This window comes from Bactrocera oleae, chromosome 2, assembly GCF_042242935.1.
Source record: "Bactrocera oleae isolate idBacOlea1 chromosome 2, idBacOlea1, whole genome shotgun sequence".
Classification (NCBI taxonomy): domain Eukaryota; kingdom Metazoa; phylum Arthropoda; class Insecta; order Diptera; family Tephritidae; genus Bactrocera; species Bactrocera oleae.
In genome coordinates, this window is record NC_091536.1 from 63,392,719 (window position 1) to 63,414,996 (window position 22,278).

Here is a 22,278-nt window from a genome sequence, read left to right on the forward strand (position 1 = left end):
AGCGTATGAAATTAGCGGGAAGTTGCAGGGATGGCCCTTGAGGCCAACCGTTTTCCACATTTTTTTTTGACCCTCCCTAATGCAAACATATAGTTAATAAACGTCATTTAGCTAATCCCATTGAGCTCTGTTAGCTAGGTAATAATGATGTAATCCCTAATTGTTGTTGTTTCTAGCATCTTATGCGCTCTGTTTATCGCACAAAAATACTAATTTGATCAATTGCTATATATTTCTACACATAAATATATACTCGCATATAACATTAAATATTTATATACAGAAAAAAATGTTTTGTGAGTAGAGTATTTAAAAATCGCTTTACCGTTACATACCTTCACATAAATACACACACGCTTTATACATTGTATTTATTACACACACTCACTTTTCACAGGAATTTCTATGTATGTATTAATGTATGTGTGTTATTAGTAGGGTACGTTTACGCTTCGTAATCGCATTTGGAAAGTTTGGCCATTTCATGTTTTTAATGCCGAAATATGCGAAAATGTGCAAATGGCATGTTGTGACCACATAAGCTGACTCTGCTATTAGGAATTAATGGCGATGCAAAGTCAAATAGACAGCTAAAGCCTTAAAAAGTTCACCAACATACACACTAGCCACCTAAATTTGCGCATAACTATATAAATAATTTTATGCACACACACGCACACAGGTGAATTTATACGGCATAGAAGGTAGCAAAAATGTAATTACTGATATAAGGGTATTATCGATATGCCTATATGATAACTTGTTGGTGTTATTAATGCGTAGAAAATCACATTAGGAAATAATGACCAACCAAGGATTATTATGTTCTGCTGCTTATGAGTATTATAATTACTTATACAAAGAGCTTTTCGGATTTATGAGCGCATTCGTTAAACCTAGCCGCAACGCCGCCGAATGTTGTACTAACGGTTTATTGAGGATAGATTCGCTTAAATGTTGGTTGTGTTTTTTCTTCAGAGATACAGTTGCAGCATTAATACAAATACATATAGATGTCGCAGATATAAAAGTAGAGAAAGTAGGTAAAGGAACGAAGAAAATGGGTGGGTTTAAGAAACATTAAAAAAATAAATTAACTTTATTAATCAGATCGTGTTATTAATGACCTGATAAAAGTATTATTGGTTTCTGATGTGGAGGCATAGTTTTTTTAGAGCAAAATATGTATACGATAGGTCGATGCAATGTCAACTTTTTAGAAAAAATGGAGAAAAGAATAAAAAAACAAAAATATGATATATGAAAATTTTTTGCGAAAGCAAGAACTTAAGAAGGCTTGTTAATTGACTTTTTGGATATCGGTTATGAAGATCGCACTATTATTCCACGTACTGTATACTAGAGTTATATCCACTTACCATTTAAACGTTGCATATTACATGGACTTCTCAATTATTTCGGAGTAGCTGTAGACGTATACAATAGTTATCCGGCACTTTTATTGAATTCTCAGTTTCACCTATTTATAATACTACTATAAACATAATTTTAATATACTGATATTAATAAAGATTGTTATAAAGCGTCCTTTATATAAACCGGCTCATCAGATTTTACAGTCCGTTATGTTCCTACAATATGTATTAGGTCTAAGGTAAAGGAACTTTTAATAGATTTGATTAGATTTTAATTAGTGTGTCAATATTGAACCAACAAAATATTTCCTCACTATTAACATAGCCAGTTCCAGTACAGTTTCTATGTAATCAATGTTTATAATTAAGACAGTTCAGTGCCCATTCTAAAAAAAAACAATGAACTATTAAAGTAATTATTAATGCCGACACCATCGAGATTTTTAGTAACCTTTTGGAAGTTTATAGGAGTTCGATTTAGTTGCGATTTCGATTTAGTTGCGATATCTTCTTAGTCTGAACTATTCATTTATATAGTTAAATAGTAGTCAATCAATGCTTTTAAGTCTAAAACTGACCACTCTCAGATACTAAAATAGTGTAAATTTGGAGTGGCTTAAAAATATTCGATCCGAAAATTATGTTTTTCTTCATCTTGTATCTACTATTCAGTTTCAAACTAGTTTGGTATTCTCGAATTCCAACAGTTCCCCAATTTGATTAATTAGCTATCACAAAAAAATTTTAATTAACATATCCTTAATTTGGTCAATTATTTATAATATATATTTCCTTAATTTAGTTTTAATATAACAAATTGATTTATATAATTCCTTAATTTAGTCAATTAGTCATAATATCTATATATTTCCGTAATTTAGTTAATTAGTCAAAATATATAATTCCTTAATTAGTCAGTTAATCATAAGAGATATTCGTTTAATTCAGGTTATTAGTCTTAATTTAGTCCTGCTACGACTATTCCCTAATTTAGTCAATATAGATTCTTCCTAATGCTAATCACAATTAGTATTGATTAGACAATTTTGCTAATGGACTAAATTATGGAATTGCCTAAATAAAACTTCATTTTGCTAATAACAAATGTGGGGTTGAAAGACCTTTTGAATCTTTTTCTAACTATTTTTAACATAGTCCTTTGAAACATTCATTTTTAAAGACATAGCAATAAAACTGCAAATTCTGATTATATGACTCTAAACCGACCCCAATTTACACTTGGCCACAATCGTCTACCACACTATCCATTAATGAAAGCATGGAGCATCAAATAGACTTGTAGACGATTAAAGGAGCTCTCTCGACATGTAAGATGAGCAACATTTGTCTTCTAACAGAGTACTATTAAATTTACTACATTTTTTTTTTTTAAAAGCAGCCTTCAGCACCAACGTTTCGGAAATATTGCGCGGTCTCTAGTGGATGGTGTCTCTTAAACGTCTCTTCGTGTATGTAAATAATATTTTATAAAATTATGTACACGAAAAGTGGCAAAATTGCGCCGCCAGGTTAATGAGAATTTCCGCTTTCACAGCGACTTCCGCGGGTAGCTTTCTATACTGCAGCTTGCCATACTATATACCTTATTATCTTCCGATCTCTTCCTCTATTACTCTCCGTCGCCTTATTTCTTTCTCATTTTAATGAGCCCTTGGGCTTAACGCAGCCCGACTACCAGCTGGCGCATAACTTTTCACAGAGATTTTCACCATAATTGCATAATTTGTATTCAATTCTGTCAGCAGCGTAAAACGCTCACCGAAAAAGCCAACAACAACAAGCATATGATATGAAAAAAACACTGAAAATAACTAAAGCAACAACAGCGATGCGCTGACGAACTTTATTACAACTGACTGCTCATATAACTTAAGCACATATATGTATGTAAGTATATGTGCTCACCACTACAGCCACACGTAACTCTATGTGTCTTCGTGCAATAATGAAAGCTTTGTATGTAATACTCGTGTGTTTACATTTAATATTTTATGTCGTAATACGGGTACAGCCACTTGCATAAACACATTAACACACCGCGACAAAACTATCCGAAATTACACCGAGGGTTTTCTTTATGTGCCAACCGCAAACTCGAAAATAAGGGTTAACCCATATCTCGGTCGGGTCGTAATTTTTACATTGTAGCTGCCAAAAATGCTGCTTTACGTGCTGCTTCATAACAGCACGAGTATGTTTGCCATACTTTTTATTGCCCCACGTACATTTATACTCATTTCGCTTTGTTATTGCTTTCTTCTTTAGTTTTTTATTTCTTTTATGAAAGCAACAGCCATTATGTCGACGTTATCCTTTGCCTTGTTGTTGGTTCGGTATTATTTTACATCATTCGTCGTTTATGTCCTCCATTGCAAAATACATTTATAGAACTTTGTTGGAAAAATGTAAAAACTCGGCTTTGAGTGCTTATTTTATTTCCAAAATATTTTGAACAGATCGCACATATGAGTTTTTATAAGTACTTATATATATAGTGCTTATAAAAAAAGGATATAGATGTGTTAGTTCTCCTTTTTGTGATACTTTTAAATTTAATTACAAAACTATTTGGCCAATAGGCTGACCTGAGTTCTCATTTTTGTGCATAAAACTTATGTATACTAATTTTAACACTTACGGGCGACAATACCTTAACAAAAATTTACTCAATAGGCCCTACGACTTCATAATTTAATCCCATATTTAGCGTAAAGAAATAATTCGTGGGAAACACACCGTTGTATACTTAAGATAGGTGGTGCTGTTGTCCGTACACTATTTTAACTCCTTTAGATTACTCAACGGATCTCCCCTTTAATATATATTACTTGTATATTTATATTTTCATTAAAAGTAGGAAGTGGTGCATCCATTATATACAATCACAGGCAAGAAGATATACTGTTATAAGAAAAAGATACTTGCTGAATTTATTTAAGATTTCTTATGTATAAAGTCAACCGGAAGTTCGTAATTATTTATATTAGGTATATGGGGGCTAAGGGAATTACCGAAAATCCGATTTTACATACTTTTGGGACGAGGGCATGATATCATCATAAAATTACTATCGCCGAATATCAATACTAGAGCTCACAGATTGACCGATAAAAAATCATATTTAGTGTCTGGTTATAGCCCGATTTCGGGCATAAGATAAAATAGCTTGAGTGCACTGCTTGTATAAAATTTTATCCCGATATACCTATTTATTGGTGCTGTTATATGGGAAGTAAGCATGGTTGATGTCCAATTTCGCCCATTTTCCACCACTCTTGCATGATGTTGCTACAGATATATAGTATAATAGTTTTGCTCACCTAACGGTTGTTTTTAACACCTAAACCTAATAGAATTCGATATGAAGTTACAAATGATCAGGACTACATTTTTTTTTAATGGGCGTGGTCCCGCCCTCTAAATGGTTTAATGTACATATCTTCCAAACTACTGAAGCTAGATAAGCCAAACCTGCTGAGAAGAAGTGCTAAAAGGATACTCTGGGAAAATGGGTTAAGTGAGATAATAACTACGCCCAGTTCTCATATAACGGTTATGTTAAAAGCCATTAAAAGTGTGATAACTTACTAAATAAATGTTCCACAAGCATTAAATTTCACAATCAAGTTGGTATGGAAAGGCTTAATAGGAGCCGATGTAAAAATTGGACAAAGGCTGAAGCACCGCCCTTTAATGTAATACGAAAAAAGTATAATAATTATAGGATCGATATAATAATTATATGATATTTTATGGTTTTTATACCCGAAATACGGAGTAAATGGGGAGTTTGAGGTAAATGAGACAATTATAAAGTTGCTAAGTCTTCAAACTTCCTTAAATCGTAACAAATTTAGAAATGTCTTAATATTTCGAAAATTTATTATGTCCAAGTTAGTTTTAGATAGCATAAATTCTTAAGGTTAAATTAGATCTTTCAAAAATCTACTTTATAATTTTATAAATTATAGTACCCAGTTTGTTCCTATATCTACAGAACAGTACTAGTATTGCTACCAACTAATCAGATTTAGTTGAATTTATTTACAAATAATATATTCTCCTTTTATGTATCTCCATGTCGTTACCTACATTGCCATAGTCACCCCAAAATGTTACTTTATTCGTCACTTTTATGTTTGGCATTAATGACTACACTGCGTATACGCAACATTTTGTATGTTAATGCGATTGCTAGCAAAATGCGTAAAACGAGTGAATATCGTAAAATAGGAAATATATGTATTCATAGTAATGTCATAACCGTATATATGTATATGTGTGTCAAAGTATGTATATACATATATATATGTATATATATATATATATATATATTCATACATATATACGGTTCATATATATATATATATATATATATTCATACATATATATACGTGTGCAAAGAAAATCTATTTTTAAGACCCAAATTACCGTTGTTGGTTTCAAAGCTAGTTTTTTATGCAGCTAATCTGTGCGCGTATGCGCATAAGCGCGCATAATTACATACATATTCATATTGTTGTAAAAAGCACTGCTTTAAGGTTTTTTTGTACGCTTGACATTCTATTTTTCGGTATTTTTTTTTAATATTTTTTATTTCTATAGGAACTATTTGTCAGTTCAAAAACATCGTTTGAATATTTAAAATATAGTCATACAACTTCGCCATTTACCAATTTATATATACATACATATGGATATGTAGTTGTATTCTTACTAAATCAGCGTACTCATGTTTTGTAACTTGTAACTCCTCTTCTTCTTCTTCCTCGAGAAGCGTCTTCCGTGTCGCGACGATTTCTGACGCATTATTTTTGCTATGGAAATTTTCAGCGCCAATAATTCTGCTCGTTAAATGTTTATTTTCATACAGACGCAAATGTATATTTGCTTTGTTTGCATGTGAGTATGTGTGTGTGTTTTATAGCGGAATTTGGGTCTTATGCCAACTTTGTTTGGTTTGTGTTGTTAGTAGAAGTTTTCTATTTTACTTTTTGCTTTAGCTATTTTACTTCCGTGAAGTTCTTATTTTAGAATAATGCGTAAGACTTTGTAAATTATGGCAGTGACGTTGCTTACTGTCTAAAGCAAAATTGTTTTAAGTTCAACTAATCATATTCATGGTTGATTGTTTTTGGAATAATGATAAAATCTAAGTGCCAATTAACGGGAAATTTTCTTCAACTATTAAATTAAAACTGAGCTTACGAATATTTAATTATAATATAGTCAGTATTGGTAGTCTTTATATGTACTGAGTATTCTAGTCAGCAAATCAACTGCATTTGTTACAAATCTAGAGGATACAGTGGATGTGACAGCAGTTTATAGCCTAGTCTGAGCACTTTCCAATAATTAGATACAATGGAGTCCTTTCAGCGTTTTGCCCTTATCCAAGTAGTCGATGTAGACAAGTTTTTATGAATCCCAGATGGACATCAACTTTTCGGTCGACAGTCTTTGTCTTCTTCAGGTTTACCGGGTGAAGTTCACTATGACGACTGTTCTTCGATCTTTGCTGTGTACCATGGGATCCATGTTTTGTTAACAGTCACGAAATGTCGCAAAAACTCTTACCGCGCCACGGCTGCACTTCTTGTCCGGAGTGAGCAAAGGTACCTATCGCGCCAACAGCTTTCTTATGTCCAGTATTTCATGCAGACTGCAGAACCCACGCGATCTTTTGATATGACTTATTCTTCAGCTATCTCGCGCACATTCAATCGGCATCTTCGTTTCTATAATTAAATTTTTCGTAAATCTGATACCTCCATACCATACGCGGTCAAAACCAATGAGCTCAATTAGGTTGAAATCTTGCCAATAATCATCTACAAGAATGTTTCAAGCGATATTTAACGTCTCTAAATCAATATTGAACCAACCTGGTAAGAATTTTGAAATAAAAAAGATGCAATAAGTGATCATAATAAAATATACCTCGGTTATTGACTGTCATTAATTGCTTTACATCAACTTATTATTACAAATTCAATGTCATTAACTTAATAATGCTTCAAAAAGCAAATTTGAGTTTTTACAACAGGCGACTTCGAAAAATAAGTCGTTTTTTTTGAAAAGTCGAAATCTTATCGAATTTATTATATAAAAAAGAGATCGTGTGAAAAGTCGTTAAGTCGATCGGTCCAACCGTATTGGAAAAATTTTACTCATTTCATCTGAAAACAGCGTTTCGAGAAAAACGCATTTAAACTAAGTTAAAAAATTCTTACAAATACGCTCATATCTCCGAAATTAATTTCCAAGATCAACCGGAAGACTGAATAGAGTTTTCGGAGATTATATTTAAATATATGTGCATTGAATATACAAAAAAACGATGTTTTGAAATTCACAAGTAGATAAAACCCCCTTCCTTACTAATATTTTTTTCCTGTTCCTGTATAAGTTTCTTGTTATAGAATCAATATAATACAACTGTAAGTTTCGAATTAAAATAATTTTCGCAATATTGGCCTCTAATGTATATCATAAATTTCAATTAGTTTTTAAGCTATTGCATAACTTCTATCGTAGGCTTTAAGCGCGGTGACTGAATCAAGAAATTCCGTAACGGAAATTAACCTAACACACTCAGTGTTTGCATACTTTTAGGCGTAATGTATTTCTCAAGCGGAACATATTAATTGAAGAGACAGCAGGGTGATTAATATTTAATAGAAATTTTTTTGAATGGCAAATAAAAATGTGAAAATTAGCCATGGAAAAATATTTTTTAATTGTAAAATATTTTAAATCGACAAGAACTATGTTGCCATATTTGTCAATTTTTTCTGTGTTTGCGGGTTTGCGGTGTTGATACTTTTCCCTTCCAGAAGGAACTTCAGAAAGTTGTTCAATTTACGATTTTTAGCTTTTGGTACCATCGCGAAAAGAGAGGCAAGCGCATGTTCGGGGAGTACGCGTAAAATTTGTATCTAAAGTATTTTAAATATGCATAAACAAAGTGCATTTATTAGTCAAGAAAGGAATGAAAAAGTTGTGAAAGAAAATGAGTGAGTACTCTATATACAATACATACATTTTATTATTATCATAAATTCAGGCCAATTTCTTCGATGAAACTCTTAATATCGTTCTTTTTGTTCAAATTTTTTAATTGAATAACCATAGTGGGGCTATTTGGCACAATTTTATACAAGAATCTTATCTGGAGTGTTTTCTATTTAAGAAGCCAATCCATTTTAATTTTTGTTAATAAGTTAACCCGTTCAGACATCTATCTCCTTAATTTTCTTTTGTCTAAAAGTTTAAGGAGAATTTATATAGTTTTTTATTTAGATGTGTGAAAAAGCCATAGGATTCAGCATGTTGTTTTATGGTTTTAGGCATGTTTCTGAAAGAAATATTGAATATTGCGGCCCGAGGTTTATTTGGGAAACTTCCAAACATTATCCAAAGGTGCGTTCGAAAACACAAGTAACATTCAATGTTTTTGTTCTTTTATAATACTATTAAACAATTAAAATTGTTTTTAACCTACTTTTTAGCAATTAAACCCCACTTAGCTAATTTAGATTTTCTTTAATACTATTAGTTTGACCGAAAATAGATGACGTTGAATGTTATATTGTAATTTTTGGCGTCCCGAAAAGCCCCAAGAAATTCGAATAGCAGAACATTACAAGGAAAAGATGTCTAGACGAAAATAGGATATTTGGACTCTAAAAATTTGATTTTGCTTGGTAACACTAAGTCTTCTTGCCGCTACTGCTCAGTAGTCTAATTATCAGCAGCCTCTGGAATTTTAGCTGCGCACTGCGGGTCTTCGTAGCGTTATTATACGGTAAAAACCACAAATGATTCGCGCCTTTTGTAAGACACAGCTAATTATAGACCAGTCGTACTGCATAAATAAAATAAATAATTATAATTGCATAAGTTAATTGATGAAAAATTCTAGGCATTAGCTTTACCGCGGCAGTCCCCGAGTGCCACACGTATCTTGTTTTTTTTTTTTAATGATATTATATATGTTATTTGGCTTTGTCAACAACTTGCACTTGTAATAATGAAAAATGGACTCTACATTTCGGCGCATATTGATGAATCAATACAAAACACTATACATTTGTAAAATTTTTAACACATAAAAAACAAAAAAAAAATGATCGGGGCACAATATATATTGTTTAAAACAAGCACTGATGTAATTAATCAACAACCTCAGACATTTGTTAATTTTTATACAGTTTGGTGTCGCTTCTACAACATAGCTATGAATTATTCTATCTTATGTTGTGATTAATGAAAATAAAAAGCGTATATACCATATGATAAAATTTGACACGGACTGACGAAAAACTACATTTATGAATATAAATCTTTATTAGCGCCTTCAAAATAGGCCAATAAAAGCATACCAACGTTTAATCAAATTTTCCGTACACTTTTTATAAGACGCGGCTGGGGTGGCCTTTAGCGAATTTTGGTTTTTCGACTTATTTTTTGAGCGCCATTTCATTGCCTTATCATAAACCCAGATCTCATAATCTTTAAAGATGCTTTCAATAACTGTAAGATTCTCACATCGTTGTTTCAATCATCACTTTTGTAGAGGTCTACTTAACGTCGTTTTTTCAAATCTTTTGGTAGGGCTCTATCATTGTCAGGTTCAAACTAAACAGGCTAAGTCGATGCATAAGGGGTGTTGAGATCCTCTGCTATCTCTCAGATGCCAGAAAAATAAATGTTTGTGTCATAAGCAAACAGCTGTCAAACACACACTAATTGACACATTGAGATCAGTTGGTATTGGATCCAGTGGGATCACGCGTTTCAGCTGAGCTCTAAGCCGACCCCCCCGGCAGCTCACGGATAGCCGGACGGCCTATAGTAGCAAGTTAGTTGCGAAATAAGGTACAACAAATAAAATCATGGGCGGAATGAAAGCACAGCGAAAAAGACTTTTACATGACGCAGCTCCTAATGGAACACGGATGTTTAAGAGAGTACCTGCATAAGTACGGTCATGACGATGGAGTAACTTGTTGCTTTTGCGGGAGCAGTAGCGGAAATGCAGAGCATACCTTTTTCCACTGTAATTTACAAACGAGCGGCTGAATCTGAGGAAAGAAGTAGAAGGGAAGCTATATTCGCGAATAGCAAGTAAATGATGTCAACCAAATTCATCGGATATATATATTATATATTATTTTTCTGTCGATCATATTTTTTATGTTTAACATTTCGATTTTGAACCATCTTAACTAAAAGTTTATCATTGTTTGAAGAAATATTTATTCTAAATAAGTAAGGAAGGGCTAAGTTCGGATGTAACCGAACATTTTATACTCTCGCAAAGTCAAATGGTATACTCGTTTTAGATTTATTTGTGGATCTTGCCGCCTTGTTTTATGTTGACCGATATTTTCGGTAAAAAGTCAGCTATAGGCACTGGGGTCCACATATTCATTACCTAGGGGCTTGAACAGTTTTGACTCGATTTAGACAATTTTTGATCACATGGTTCAAACACATTATTCACGCAAAGTTTTACCACGATACAATCCTTTTTGCTTGATATGCATAGTGGAAAGTAAAAGAATCAGATGGAATTGAAAATGTTGTTAAATGGAAATAGGCGTAGTTGTAGTCCGATTTCGCCCATTTTCGCACTATAATATAGAAATATGAAAAGAACGTTACGCGCCGATCTAGGTTGAAATCGGTTAAGCAGATTTCAAGATATGGGTTTTCACCTAAAAGCGGGCGGTGCCACGCCCACTGTCTAATTTTGAACGCGGCTCCTATAAAGTCATCTCATACCATCCCAGAGATAAAATTTAATGTCTCTGACGTGTTTAGTGCTTGATTTAGCGCGCTTTTAGCAGTTTTTAACAGTACCGTTATATGGGGAGTGGGCGGAGTTGCCACCCGATTTCAACTATTTTCACACCGTAGGTAGAAGTTCTAAAAATATTTGCTTCCAGTGAATTTTGTAATTATAGTATTAGCGGTTTAGGAGATATGCACATTAAACCTATTAGGGGCGGGAGCACGCCCATTAAAAAAATATATTTTAACTGCAGATGTCCCTCCCTAATGTGATTCTGTGTACCAAATAACAGTCTTGTATCCTATTGCGGAGCTTAGCTATGGTAATTTATTTGTTTTTTAATAATGGCGTTTTGTGGGCGTGGCAGTGGTCCGATTACGCCCATCTGCAATACCAACCGTCTCACGGTACCAAGAAACATGTCTACTAAGTTTCATAAAGATATCTCAATTTTTACTCAAGTTACAGCTTGCACAGACGGACGGACAGACGGACCGACAGACCGTTACCCGCATTTCAACTCGTTTCGTCATCGTGATCATTTATATATATATAACCCTATATCTAACTCGATTAGTTTTAGGTGATACAAACAACCGTTAGGTGAACAAAACTATTATACTTTGTAGCAACAGGTTGCGAGAGTATAAAAATTTATGTTATTCGATTTACATATTCCACTAATATAGTCCTAATGGTTTTAAAGAATTTTCATATTCTAATATACCAAAAACATCCGTAAACTCTCTTTTTTTTCTATGCAGAATATATGCTGCGTCAACGGAGTTCTTCCATATATTTTCGACTTTTCAACACACTTTGAACACTCTAAAAGCTTTAACCACAGCTAACCAAAGTTGTTTTTCGGAAACAAGTTGGTCTATGGTTGCCTTATATGCATACTCGTGGCAACAAATTAATGCAAATATAGTTATACATGCATATATGTATGTAGGTTCCGCAGCTAACTAATAATACGAACGAGTGCATGAAGTTTCCGTCGCACACACATTGCTATACTCACACACTTGCACTTGTTCGCAGAGGCAGACATTTATAATTTAATGAGTTCTTTTGCTTAAAATGATTGCAGCAAACATGCACTTGCACTGGCACAAACACGCTTACATGCATATATACATGCACACATACTATATATATATGTATATAGGCATGAGTACAGCTTTTGTTGTTTGTGTGTGTGTGCAGTGACGCATGTTTTCCAGCAAGTTCGGAAACTATTTGTATATTACGGTAAACACATACATACAATGTACAATACTAATGGTAAAACGTTAACGGTATATTCTGTTGCAAGTTGAAAGTTTGTTATTTCAGAAAATATTATATTTTTACTCTGATTGCTACAAAAATTACCGATGCATGAAGTTTGGTACGGCAGAATATAATTTTTTCTAAATGTTTTCTTCTGATTTGCTTAATTGTAAAACGTAGGCATATGCATACATAGGCACATCTTTTTTAATAGTTTTATTTTAATTTTGTTATATAAATTAAAAATGTTTCATATTTCATATTTTCAGTGGAAGTTTCCTTTATTAATATCTCTACTCTCCACAGCCCATAGCAGTATCTTTCTGTTTAACAAGAACCCACTTATGTGGGTTAGTTTTCAAACGCAATTTAATATTAATTATTAGACAGTGAATCGTATATATGTATATATATAATTATTTATATATTGTTTTTAATATATAAATGGAAATCATTTTCAACAAGATACAAACATTGGAATATTAAATATTTAGAATAATATTTATATTGAAAAATATTGCCAGAGGGATTTAGGGCTATCTATATATATAAACAAAAAAGTTTCTATGTACAAGTATGTTTCTTATAAATTCCGAAAAGGCCGAAATTAATTTCGATAATATTATTTTTACTATATTAAACAGCTTACTCAAACATAATTTAATTATATTGTACCTTACCCACAGCAAGGCGTGGCCGGGGTCTTCTAGTATATGTATATATAAATGATTAGGATGATGAGACGTGTTGTAATGCGACCGACTATTTGTCTGTCCGTCTGTCCATATGTGCAAGTAAAAATTAAATTATCTTTATAAGAGCAGGTAAATTTGACAATGAGCGTCACACCGCCCACCTTAGGTGAAACTGCTAGTTCAGTGTGAGTTTACACTGTAAAAATGATCGAATGATAAACTTTTAAATTTCATCTGATTCTTTCACATTACAGTATACAAATCAAAAATCAATTAAGATATCAAAGTATTTCATCTTTCGCCCAAATTGTAAAAATCAATCTTCCTAACCAAGAACCAAGACACCAAATATGTGAAACCCTGTGCATTAAACTGATGTTTTACCCAACCTATCGGTCAAACTGTGAAATCTAGTTTTGAAATTTAGGGAGAATATTTTTGTGATGACAGCATTTCCTTTCACCAAAAATGGGTAAAATCGGATCTATACTTTTTTTAGCCCCCATATATCCAGTATAAATATTTTCGAACTTCCGGTTGATCTACTGGTCAATATTAAAGAAATCTTAATGAAATTCAGAAAAAATGTCTCTCTAATAACAGTGTATCTTCTTGCCTAAAATGGATGAAATCAGTGCAATACTTTCCCTAGTCCCCATATTCCTAATATTCGGATTTTCAAACAACCGTTTGACTTTAACCTTATATATTGATAAATTGGTGCGATTTCTTAATTTGCAAATTGCGAGAGTGTAAAATGTTCGGTTACACCCGAACATAACCCTTCCTTTTTTTCAAACCATCTATTGAGGATTTTTAATTAAAAGGCGTGCTCCTATCCGAATTTTGACGACTGCAAATAGTTCTCAGTTAATTTCCACAATCATGGCAACTGAGATTACTCGAGACTCTGTTCCATTGTCGTACACAACTCGGAATCCTATGTCACTTATGAGTTTCAAAACAGTGAATTTTTGTACGTATATTTATGGCTTCTACAAAGATTTTAAGTTGATCCAGCAAATCAATTGGAAGATATTAGGAACTTAGTGTACTCGGCTTCAAAACTTTAAGCGCGTTTTTCTCGAAACGCTGTTTTGAGAGATGGTGAGGAACACTTCTCCGATGGTTGATCAACATGAAACTTTTACATGACTTTCTTAGATATATTAGTCAGGATCGAAATAATAAGGTTTTTATAATCATTTCGATATTTTAAACCGCTCTGAAACGATTTTTTTTAAGAAGGTGCCATTTTGTCAAAAATCAAAATTCTGACAAGTCCTTCGGTCATTACCTGTATTTATATATAACAATAAGAAAAATTTTGGTTTTCAGACTTGAGATAATTTTAAACAGAAAAATTCTCCCAGCCGCCAGACACCTTTTTTCATAGGTCCTGGAGATCGGCGACAGCATTAAGGAAATCCAAAATGTTTCTAATTGAATCATCGATTATTAAAGTATATAGAACTCGCAAAATATATATTATTAAATAAAATGCCTCTTGACTCGTTTTCGATTTCTTTTTTCTAACTTGCAAGTAGATACAACTCTTTAAGGGTATGAAACCAGTGGAAGCCGAACCCAACGCCTAAAAGTAACGCTCCAAACCAATTGCGACTCACGGCCACCATTTTTAATCACATTAACTTAAACATTGTACAAATGAAATTTCTCAACTCGTATTGCCTTTTTGGTATCACAAACGCTAAATTACGCAGTATGATGGCGAGTGTATTATATACGAGTTCACAAGGATTTGCGTCAGTCATTAGAACGTCGCAGCATTAATGAGAAACGCAATGGGACTTAAGTGGCAGTGAATTGCGAAACTAATGAGCAAACTAATTAAGTGGCAATGAAAATTAATTAACAACATTGTGACAGTGTATAAACGGGTGTGTTTGTGTGAGTAGTGTAATGAGCCAATTGAAAAAGTACGGACTCTTGTTGAAATTTATATTCAATCCTAAATTTTTTTTTTACATTTGCTTTATTTATTTTATTTTTTGCTTTAGTTTGCTAAAACAGTTGACATATTGATTGCAGCCACCGGGAGATACTCACTCACACACCAACACTCTCACATAACGCCACTGAAAGTTAAATAGCCATTGATACGAGTGTGGGGGTGGGATTGATGACGCTGCCAGAGCAAAATAATGATGCCTGTTTTATAAATACACTAAGTTTTGTGAGTAAAAAGGATGAAAAATAAAAGAAATAAAAAATAAAACTAAAACTGAAAAACAATGAAAAAAGTTTAATGCAAACAGCAGACAAATACAAAAGCCAACGTTCAGGCAGAACTCTATACAGCTAGTGCTGAATTTGCTGCCAGAGAGTGGAAGGAGTGGGTAGTGGTAGCGGTTGATGGCAATCATTTGATGTCACAGTGGTGACTTTGTCAAATGACAACCGGAAAATGATGAGGATGTCAAAAAAATTGCAGCCTTAATTAAGTGAATGAATGCATAGGCAGTTGTAGTTACAACAACATACATACAAGTGAATGTGTATGTGTGTGTAGCTGTGTAAGTTGACTTGTGCTGCTAAAATTATACATATGTAAACCTTTTAGGTTTTGCTAAAACACCGCCGCGTCTGTACGCATTCTCGTATATATGTACATAGATATATACATTTTGGAGACACAAACACACACTTCATATATGTGTGTAGTATATACCTATGTATGTAGTTATGCCGCCTTGTTTGCTAAGCAAAAAACTTGCTTGTAGACCATTTGTCTTTAGCTGACTGCTTTTGCTGTTTAATGTCATGTAAGCAAAACTGAAATAAAAATCAAGCAACAACAAATATGAACTGTCTCAAAACAAACAAATGAACTGATATACAAATAAATCAACATGCAACTGGAACAGACAAACAACGGCAATGACAACGGTGACGCCAATGAAGCGTTAGCGTGCCATTATGAGGCGTCTCAAAATGTTCTACGTACACGAATATAAAGTAAAGGGTGCTTCATAAAGGGCGAAAAGGTGTGCTTTAGCTCTCGGTATAATGGTAAAAAAAAGGAAAACGTTAACTTCGGCTGCACCGTAGGTATAATACTTTTCACAGCTGCACTTTTTTTAGCATAAGGATATAAAGGGATCTTTATCTTGATTTTGATTGATAAGTTTGTATGCCGGCTATATGCTTAGTTATACGATCTAAGCAATTTATTCGAAGATTGTAGCGCTGGTTTTGATAATAGTCTGTGCCAAATTTCATGAAGATATATTGTCAAATAAAAAAGTTTTCCATACAAGAGCTTGATTTTGATCGGTTAATTGATATGGCAATTATATCCTATAGTGGTGCGATATCGACGGTTCTGACAAATAAGCAGCTTCTTGGGGAGAAAGGGCAACGGCAAAATTTCAGAGCGATGTTTTAGAAATTGAGGGACTAGTTCGCGTATATATAGACAGACAGACAGACATGGTTAAATCGACTCAGCTCGCCATGCTGATCATTTAGTTGATACCTTTTGTACTTTATGGTCACCTTTTGTAGTGACTGCAGTCAGAAATACGACAGTTCCAAGCAATCGCTGAGAAACGATAGAAAATTTTCTCATTATCTTTGAATTCCAATAATAAATATTTTAGGAGAAAGTCAACAAGTCAAGCTTTCCAAAGAATCAAGGTCTCGATAATGTAGTTTTTATCTTCTTCATCTTTATATTGATGAAACTAGGAACATTTGGTTTGCTTGAGTTTCTTACATTTGGATAAGGAGTTACATCAGTTTGCCGGCTAATTGCTCAAGTTGTATATATAGTTCTCTGTTGAATGTTTTTAATGGTCAATCTACATTTTTCGTTTTGAGTATCTCAAGAGCTTTGACCTATGCCTAAAAACTTTCCATTACTATATATGCTTTTGATGTAAACTTTGGCATCGTAGTTGTTTTTTATTAATGCCACACAGTTCCTGTTTTTGTTTTCAACTTTAAAGATGTGAGTTCGGAATATATTATATTTATGAAGCCGTCGGATAGTTCGTTCCTACCTTATAGTGTCCTTACACCATTTACACATTAAGAATTAATTCTTCGTCTTCGCCTTATTTCTTTGCTTTACAAATATTTTGTTGCGGGCCATAACAAATGTGGAATATCATGGATAGAAGAGTTTTGTTGGTTTTGCCAAATTGATAGTTCTCAGCCGTATAAAATTCTAGTTTGTTCAAACTCACCAGGTGATCACAGAAGTAAAATCTTCTACAGATGCTAGTAAAACCTACTCTGCTTCCGAGAGTTTGGTAGAAGATATGGTTTTACTAAATTCTGGCGCACCCTTGGTAACGTGGGGAACCTTTGAACAAAGATACGGTAAGTAACTCTTCTTAAGCGTTGAGTTGTGGCTACTCCGCGATAGCCACTGAAGTACAAAATGAGTAGTGCCTCTTCACCTAACAATATACATATATTCATCCCCACTGAAGACCCCTCTACTTGTTGGCAGCATTCAAAAACGGAATAAACAAATGAACAGACTTCTATGCTGCAGGCACAGTGCAACACATATCATACATTTGATTTTGTAAATACTCAGCTCTCATGCTGCACAAATATCCATATATAAATGTGTATGTACGTTGGTGAGTGGGCGTGTTGTCGACAGTATGGTGGCATGCAAATATGTAGAAAACAAGTAGATTTGCAAAATTGCTTCGCTTACAAACCAAACAAATGCTTGTAGTACCAGCAACACAACAATAACAAAGATAACAGAGAATGTGATTGTAACATTGGTAGCGACAACACTGTGGCATGTTAGTCATTCTAAGAATACTGATCAGTAGAACAACACAAGCTAATGGACAGAAAAAATATAACGAAATGTGTAACAAACCCGCTGAGGAGGACAGAGCCTGCAAAATGTTCCGAACTTTTGCTTCAAATTTTATTCGTTAAAGTATATGTATGTAGGATATTGTGGATATAAGTATAAGAGAAAGAGAAAATTCACATTTGAACGGTTATTGCTTCTCTCTTCGAGTTGAAGCAGTCTTCCTTTATCTTAAAACTGGTTACGGCATAAGATGTATACAACCATTACACACCACTAAAGGGTTCGTGAACGTCAAGTGTATGTTTTATTATCCATGGAAATTTCTATTTATGGTGAGAGTCTTAATATTATCCGGAAAACTAAAGAACTTACAGACTTTACGTCGACTTCGTGCAAAGTTTGCTATTCTGCTGGAGATTATGAGCAGAAGTATTGGTTAGACCCAGAAGATTAAAGAAGGAAAGCAAACTTATATTTCATCAAAGGTTCCCACATATGACAATGCGGAACAGAATTATTAAACCATCCAACTAGCTCAACGTGCCGATGGAAACATTTTAGCAATGTCTCCCAATCCTTTGTGATATATAGTTGGAAGGTATCTCCCTTCCTTTTTTTGCTCTTCATTTAATGCTTTATAAAAATTGTTACAGTGATCGGATTTAGTTAAAATATGCGCCGTTTTGTTCGATGATCTGTTGCCATCTAGACGTCAACTTCATAATACCTTCCTCGTAGAAGCCCCCCTCCTTATTTGCGAAGAATTCGGACAGCCACTTTTCACAAGACTCTTTTGAGTTCAACTTCACACCACCAAGGGCATTCGCCATGGACAGGAACAGGTGGTAATCACTTGGCGCTACGTCCGGGCTATATGGTGGATGCGATAAAACCTCCCAACCGAGCTCCCGTAACTTCTGACGAGTCATCAACGAAGTGTGTGGTCTGGCGTTGTCCTGGTGGAACACTACACCCTTCCTGTTGGAGAATTCTGGACGCTTCTGGTCGATCGCCTGCTTCAAGCGGTCCAGTTGTTCGCAGTAGATGGTAGAATTAAGCGTCTGGCCATATGGGAGCAGCTCATAGTGGATGATTCCCTTCCAATCCCACCAAACACACAGCAAAACCTTCCTGGCCGTCAATCCCGGCTTGGCCACTGTTTGCGACGATTCACCGGCCTTCGACCACGACCGTTTTCGCTTGATATTGTCGTATGTGATCCATTTTTCGTCGCCAGTCACCATCCGCTTCAAGAATGGGACGAGTTCGTTCCGTTTCAGCAGCATATCGCAGGCGTTGATTCGGTCCAGAAGGTATGTCATGATTTGATCGGTATTTGTCGTCACAGGTCTTCCGCCGGCTGGCTTATCCATGGTGTCGTTTTCACCGGCTCTGAATCGTCGAAACCATTCCTCCGCGGTTCGAAGTGATAGAGTACCATCCCCCAAAACACCATTAATCTCACGGAACGTTTCTCTAGCGGATTTGCCTTTAACGAAGGAAAACTTTAAAATAGCGCGAATTTCGGCGTTAGTGAACTCCATGTTTACACGTCTATAACTGTTGAACGCAATATCCAAACTAATCATGCATATCGTTGTTTTGTAGGTTATGTCAAGACCTTTCAAATTATGTATAGTGTTGCCAGATACGAGCTCTGTAGCGCTTTGTACATAGCCGCGAAATTCAAAAGACAAAAAAGCGGAAGGGAGATACCTTCCAACCTTATATTTTGAGACAAAAAATCAATAATTCAGGTTTGATGGAGTTCATAATTTTCTAAAGAAGTGTCGTCTTCTACGACATTGATAAGGCGCAATATGATTTCTAAAATAGATTTAAATCCCTTACCGGTTGTTGCAGAACTTAAAACATTGGCTCTTTTGGCTTATACTTCCTTAGGAGATTTAATGGGGCCATTTAGATTAAGAACCTTAAGTATTTCTTAAGTTATAGATATTAATTTTCCGATCACAGTGTTTTCAGTAACGCTCTACTAACATCATAATGCAGAAATGCAGGTTAGTCCTGTTAACCAATCGCTGAATAGGGTTTGGTTCAGAAACGACTACTGAAGTGCCCAGTTTGAAAATAGCGAACAACAGCATATTCTTCTTCTACGCGACTTCAGATTCGATCGATGATTGATTATAGCCACCATTGAAAGGAGATCAATTGATTCTCGGCAATATCAAAAAAAAAGACTCACTGCGAAAATATACCATTGAAAATTGTGTCCACTTTTAAAATATTTCGGTGTATCTACATTTCAGTTAGACCCACTCAACCAGCTTCTCAATAATGCCAACAGTTTCAAACTCAATTTTTCACTGGGCAATTCATTCATGTCTGGTACATAACGGTATACGAGTACACCGATCAGTTGCAATGTAAACAAATGAACATACGACTTGCGAATGTTAAAATGAAAGTTGTAGTAAATAACAGTAACGCTTTTCGCAATTGAAGCGCATAAAATCACAGACACAACATAACCCAACGTAATCATCAACGAAAACATAATTCTAAAAACGAAAACAAATACGAAGCCTGCATGCCTGCAGCTGAACGCAAATACGAAAGGGTGGATTGCTGTCACAGACTTATATCATTTTTGTCCCGAAGCTATGAGTACTTGCATTTATGTCTATAAACCGACATACACAGTAGTGCATACTAAAATACCCCGCAGGGAAATGCATCTGTACAGAAGTAGTTTGAATTTACATGTACAAGTATTATATATAATAGTATAACACAGCACTGTACGAGAAGGAGCAAAAAAAGTATAGCAGCTATAATCGTCGAATTCGATGCGGCGAATATATTTGAGGTAATGCTGAATCTATTTATGTATATCGCATCACCTCTCTGTCAGCAATCATAGTCTTACACGCTGATAATTATATTTAAATTCTACCACTGTGAAGGTTACTATTCGACAATCGTATACACGAGTAACGAAACCACTTCTACATCGTAGTAATTTCAAACACAGATTTTTATATACATATACATATACGGTATGCGAAAGGATAAACAGTATTTGTTTCATTGTTGTAGCTTTAAAGTTTCATAGGTTTTTATATAATAATAAAATCTAGCGTACTTTGGAATTGCCAAATATTTTATTGAACTGGTTGTTAGAATGAATCTGTTCCCAGACAAAAAAACATTTTTGTTACTCTTTTCTTCGCTGAAATTAACGATTTTCACAGATTTTCCTATGTATTCCACCATTTCAATTATTTTTATCAGAATGCAGTTAGGAATATATGGAGCCACGTCCATCTGTTTCTCTATCCACACATTATAGCAGCAGGTTACTGAGGTGAATACGACCTACTTACTAAAAAATAAATTTCTCACATATCTCCGAAACTACTTAATCAATATGAACCAATATGTTATGAATGATAAAAATAAATAGGTTTGGTTGATATTCATAATCCATTCATACAACAGTTGAGCCTATGTAACAGGAACGAACCGGGTTTTAAATCGATTAAAGATTGTCAATATCCTGGAACAACAACAATGGCGTACTAACTTATGATAATTCCGCGGACTTAAACCCAATATCACGACCAATAATTGAGTAGGCAACAAATGCTGTTACCGTTGTTCCAGCCAGCTGGTCACTGTTATTATGTTAGTTCTGAACTAGAAACTCATCACATTAATTCTAATTTTTCTACAGGGTACTGGCTCCACCAGAGTGCGAATATTTATTGTACGTAATTGAAAATGCAGCAATGGAAAAATGTTCATTTAGAAAGCAAAATGACTGACTGATGAACTGACCGATTAAATGACTGCTTGACTGCATGACGCGTGTGAGTGAAATGAACTGGTCAGCACTGAATTGGAAGGGATAGCAGCAATAAGCGGTCGAAATGTGGTGGGTTAAAAGTGTGTGTATTTTGCCATGTATGTATTTGTGTATGCGTGAGTTGTGTGGCTTAGTAAATGCACAAGTAACTGAATGCTTTTGAAATAGTTTTGCTTGCGGCAAAGCATTTAGTATACAGATTGTATGTGCTTTTGTGTATATTTGTGTATACGTGTGGCTGTGTATGTGTGTGTGCATTTATGGCTTTGATATAATTCATGCATTCACCACTAATAGTTTATTTATTTTCGGCTGCCAAAAAAAAATGAAAGAAAAAACATCCATCAGTTGAACTTTCAGCGGCAATATTCAAATATATAAGTATGTGTCACTCCACGTCCATTCACACTCCGACCATTTTTCGTAATTAATGATGGACATAAATACAAAGTTGGCCAAAATATTTGTGG

At 34.4% G+C, this 22,278-nt stretch overlaps 1 protein-coding gene across 6 annotated transcripts in view; it reads right to left on the reverse strand.

The window, feature by feature from the left end:
* Cow (Proteoglycan Cow) overlaps positions 1-22,278 on the reverse strand; it is a 168,002-nt gene that overhangs the window by 125,682 nt on the left and 20,042 nt on the right. The gene's annotated exons all lie outside the window — the stretch shown is intronic.